The sequence below is a fragment of the Coregonus clupeaformis genome, chromosome 39, assembly GCF_020615455.1.
Source record: "Coregonus clupeaformis isolate EN_2021a chromosome 39, ASM2061545v1, whole genome shotgun sequence".
Classification (NCBI taxonomy): domain Eukaryota; kingdom Metazoa; phylum Chordata; class Actinopteri; order Salmoniformes; family Salmonidae; genus Coregonus; species Coregonus clupeaformis.
The window spans coordinates 20427389-20432918 of NC_059230.1; the positions used below are offsets into that span (position 1 = coordinate 20427389).

Genomic DNA, 5530 nt, shown 5'->3' on the forward strand with positions numbered 1-5530 from the left:
TCACCAGATGACGATAATTTGAAACAACTTCTTCTTCAAAGTTAATCGTGAAAAGAATGACGCTAACAAATTAGCATCAACATCATCTTCGATAACACCTGCTACAGCAGCTGCTGCACACTAGCCTACAACAAAAAATAGCTAGATTAGACTGGGAAAACTACGACTCGCTATTGCGTGGTGACCTGTCGTCCTTCAAGAATGGCGGAAGTTTCCATACGTTTTTGTAAAAATGCTCCCACCCATTACAAGTCAAACTGTGATTGGTTGGTTCCACTGTCACTCCAAAATTCTGATCTAAAATGGTTGAATAGCTGATGCCTTCTATCGAGCTTCTGAGGGTTTAGCCAATGGTGAGCTATCTAGCTAGATTTATCTGCTCAGAGACCACCAAAGAAACATCCTGATTGGATATTTTTTCTCCTCAGTTTTAACCCTTTCCTTTTAAACACAAACTGAAGAGATCAGAATGTCATTGAAAAGAAGAATATAATGAGAAAATCATTTAAATATGATTGAAAATATGAAATAGAAATTAAAACGACATTTATGTTAAACATATACAATGATGACTTTATAAATCCTTGGGCCTTCTCTGAAGGCGTAGAATGCCTTTGCCGTTCCCCACTGCCTAAATGGGAGTGGGTTGTCAAGACAACAATATTTGACCTCTGAAAAAGTCCAGGCTTTTGCTAAACTTCATTCTTCATCCAAAAAGTGAAATTCGGACCTTTGCTGCATTACATTTGAAAGCATTGATCATAGAAGATAAACACAATAGAGTCAGCCCAACAGGACGCTCAGCTGTGTCCATCCGGTCTCTTGTAATCTGGGTTAGGTCAAGTCACCACAGGGGCACTTAGCCTATCTTCAGCACATCCTCGCTGTTCATTGTGGAAACCCTGTAATCTGCTGATATGCTAAATGAGATACCGCAGACTATACAATGCATCTCAGAAACTAAATAACCTCATTTGAGAAGTGTTGTTCTACAGAGGTAGACTTTTCCACTCAAGACACAGGTTTTGAAGACAAGATGACAGCTATTAGGATGTTCACACAACTGTATGCATTTTTTCTTCTTGTAGAGATGGGTATGTTTTATTTACTTTTATTATGATGGCATGTTCAATATATATATATACTTTTTTTTTTACTCAGCCACGTTTCGCCATAGCCTTCATCAGGAAGTACAATGATACAATATATATATATTTTTAACTCTTGTATTTTAATGTATATATAGCAGTTAAAATATTTGTGTAAGATGTTGTCTTTTCTTTTGTTGTAGTTCATGCAGGAGCTGGGACTGAGCCCTCAGTCATACAACAGGAGAGTGGTCTCATGTCTTCCAACGTTGGGGACACAGTGACTTTGCAGCGCTTCTATGAATGGCCATGCATTTCTCCTGGTACAAGCAACCCTTGGCAGAAAAACCTCAGCTCATCTCAACCATCTATAAGTACAATGGGGAAAAAAAGTATTTAGTCAGCCACCAATTGTGCAAGTTCTCCCACTTAAAAAGATGAGTGAGGCCTGTAATTTTCATCATAGGTACACGTCAACTATGACAGACAAAATTAGAAAAAAAATCCAGAAAATCACATTGTAGGATTTTTAATTAATTAATTTGCAAATTATGGTGGAAAATAAGTATTTGGTCAATAACAAAAGTTTCTCAATACTTTGTTATATACCCTTTGTTGGCAATGACACAGGTCAAACGTTTTCTGTAAGTATTCACAAGGTTTTCACACACTGTTGCTGGTATTTTGGCCCATTCCTCCATGCAGATCTCCTCTAGAGCAGTGATGTTTTGGGGCTGTCGCTGGGCAACACAGACTTTCAACTCCCTCCAAAGATTTTCAAAAGGGATGAGATCTGGAGACTGGCTAGGCCACTCCAGGACCTTGAAATGCTTCTTACGAAGCCACTCCTTCGTTGCCCGGGCGGTGTGTTTGGGATCATTGTCATGCTGAAAGACCCAGCCACGTTTCATCTTCAATGCCCTTGCTGATGGAAGGAGGTTTTCACTCAAAATCTCACGATACATGGCCCCATTCATTCTTTCCTTTACACGGATCAGTCGTCCTGGTCCCTTTGCAGAAAAACAGCCCCAAAGCATGATGTTTCCACCCCCATACTTCACAGTAGGTATGGTGTTCTTTGGATGCAACTCAGCATTCTTTGTCCTCCAAACACGACGAGTTGAGTTTTTACCAAAAAGTTATATTTTGGTTTCATCTGACCATATGACATTCTCCCAATCCTCTTCTGGATCATCCAAATGCACTCTAGCAAACTTCAGACGGGCCTGGACATGTACTGGCTTAAGCAGGGGGACACGTCTGGCATTGCAGGATTTGAGTCCCTGGCGGCGTAGTGTGTTACTGATGGTAGGCTTTGTTACTTTGGTCCCAGCTCTCTGCAGGTCATTCACTAGGTCCCCCCGTGTGGTTCTGGGATTTTTGCTCACCGTTCTTGTGATCATTTTGACCCCACGGGGTGAGATCTTGCGTGGAGCCTCAGATCGAGGGAGATTATCAGTGGTCTTGTATGTCTTCCATTTCCTAATAATTGCTCCCAAAGTTGATTTCTTCAAACCAAGCTGCTTACCTATTGCAGATTCAGTCTTCCCAGCCTGGTGCAGGTCTACAATTTTGTTTCTGGTGTCCTTTGACAGGTCTTGGCCATAGTGGAGTTTGGAGTGTGACTGTTTGAGGTTGTGGACAGGTGTATTTATACTGATAACAAGTTCAAACAGGTGCCATTAATACAGGTAACGAGTGGAGGACAGAGGAGCCTCTTAAAGAATAAGTTACAGGTCTGTGAGAGCCAGAAATCTTGCTTGTTTGTAGGTGACCAAATACTTATTTTCCACCATAATTTGCAAATAAATTCATTACAAATCCTACAATGTGATTTTCTGGATTATTTTTTCTCAATTTGTCTGTCATAGTTGACGTGTACCTATGATGAAAATTACAGGCCTCTCTCATCTTTTTAAGTGGGAGAATTTGCACAATTGGTGGCTGACTAAATACTTTTTTCCCCACTGTATGACAAGGGTCCTATATTTTACCATGAGTTCAAGGGTAACCCTCGATTTTCAGTGCAAAGCGGCCAAGGAATAAATCACCTGAGGTATCTCAGACATGAAAAGCTCAGATTCAGCCACATACTACTGTGGGAGTGCACACTCAAATGTGTTGGAATTTGGAAAAGGAACCATCGTCAATGTAAGAGCTACAGTACTGAGAAAATTGTTTTAATATTACTTAAATATTTTCAGAGAAAGTCTGAATTTGTAGACAAAGAGTAGTGATGAGTTAGCCTAAGAATAAAAAACTTTTTAGGAATTTACAATGTTACTTTAAATATAAACTATTCTCACATTCTGATGATTCTCTCATTGAGTAAGAACTCTTGCTACGGGGAAGTTGTAGATAGCTGACACATATTTAATGGCATATTTAAACCCTCTTTTCAGATTCAGGCTCCAACACCAAGACAGATGTAGAGCAATCTATGTCTGTCAGTCCAGCCAGGAGATTCTGTGACTCTGAAGTATAAAATACACACTGAGAGCTGTGCAGGAGAACACAGCGTCTATTGGTTCAGACATGGCTCAGGAGAATCCCGTCCAGGAATCATTTACAATATTGGAGACAGGAGTGATCAGTGTGAGAAGAGCCCTGAGGCTGGGTCTCCCAGACAGAGCTGTGTCTACAACCTCCCCAAGGGGAACCTCAGCCTCTCTGACGCTGGTACTTACTACTGTGCTGTGGCCTCATGTTGGGAGATACTGTTTGGGAACGGGACAAAGCTGGACATTCAAGTTAAACCTCTTATGCTCCTTTGTTAAAATGACATAAACATAATATTTACATACACAGCTGTTTTTTGTAAAAGACAATGTGTTCTCAATGACTTACATTAACATTTAAGTAATTTACTAGAACTAGACACTCTTATCCAGAGCGACTTACAGGAGCAATTAGGGTTTGCTCAAGTGCACATCGACAGATTGTTCACCTAGTCGGTTCGGGGATTCAGTTCTGACAAAATGACCCAGTATATACAGTATGATATGTTAATATTATCAAACGACTATTTCACTGCTGTTGCTTTATGGGAGAATACACAATGTGTGTCTCAGAAACATCTCCACCCTGCCCTCTCCCTCTTCCACACTCAGATCTGTTTATTGAGAAGCTCAGTGCAGCGTAATTCTCTGTGTCCACATTCAGATTCTAAAATAAAGAGAGAGAAAGATACATACTTCATCCACAATTACTAAATTACTCCAGCTACCTACAGTTGAAGTCTGAAGTTTACATACACTTAGGTTGGAGTCATTAAAACTTGTTTTTCAACCACTCCACCAATTTCTTGTTAACAAACTATAGTTTTGGCAAGACGGTTAGGACATCTACTTTGTGCATGACACAAGTAATTTGTTTACAGACAGATTATTTCACTTATAATTCACTGTATCACAATTCTAGTGGGTCAGACGTTTACATACACTAAGTTGACTGTGCCTTTAAACAGCTTGTCATGGCTTTAGAAGCTAATTGACCTAATTTGAATCAATTGGAGGTGTACCTGTGGATGTATTTCAAGGCCTACCTTCAAACTCAGCGCCTCTTTGCTTGACATCATGGGAAAATCAAAAGAAATCAGCCGAAGACCTCAGAAAAACTATTGTAGACCTCCACAAGTCTGGTTCATCCATGGGAGCAATTTCCAAACCCTGAAGGTACCACGTTCATCTGTACAAACAATAGTACGCAAGTATACACACCATGGGACCACACAGCCGTCATACCGCTCAGGAAGGAGGCGCGTTCTGTCTCCTAGAGATGAATGTACTTTGGTGCGAAAAGTGCAAATCAATCCCAGAACAACAGCAAAGAACCTTGTGAAGATGCTGGAGGAAACAGGTACAAAAGTATCTATATCCACAGTAAAACAAGTCCTATATCGACATAAACTGAAAGGCCGCTCAGCAAGGAAGAAGCCACTGCTCAAAAACCACCATAAAAAACCAAACTACGGTTTGCAACTGCACATGGGGACAAAGATCGTACTTTTTGGAGAAATGTACTCTGGTCTGATGAAACAAATATAGAACTGTTTGGCCATAATGACCATCTTTATGTTTGGTGGAAAAAGGGGGATTCTTGCAAGCCGAAGAACACCATCCCAACCGTGAAGCACAGGGGTGGCAGCATCATGTTGTGGGGGTGCTTTGCTGCAGGAGGGACTGGTGCGCTTCACAAAATAGATGGCATCATGAGGAAGAAAAATTATGTGGATATATTGAAGCAACATCTCAAGACATCAGTCAGGAAGTGAAAGCTTGGTCGCAAATGTGTCTTCCAAATGGACAATGACCCCAGGCATACTTCCAAAGTTGTGGCAAAATGGCTTAAGGACAACAAAGTCAAGGTATTGGAGTGGCCATCACAAAGCACTGACCTCAATCCTATAGAACATTTGTGGGTAGAACTGAAAAAGCGTGTGC

The 5530-nt window shown here is 40.8% G+C and overlaps 1 pseudogene; it reads left to right on the forward strand.

Annotated features, from left to right (window-relative positions):
• Nucleotides 1–1090: 1090 nt before the first annotated feature.
• On the forward strand, nt 1091–3865 carry LOC121554552 (annotated as a pseudogene).
• The last annotated feature ends 1665 nt before the right edge of the window (nt 3866–5530 follow it).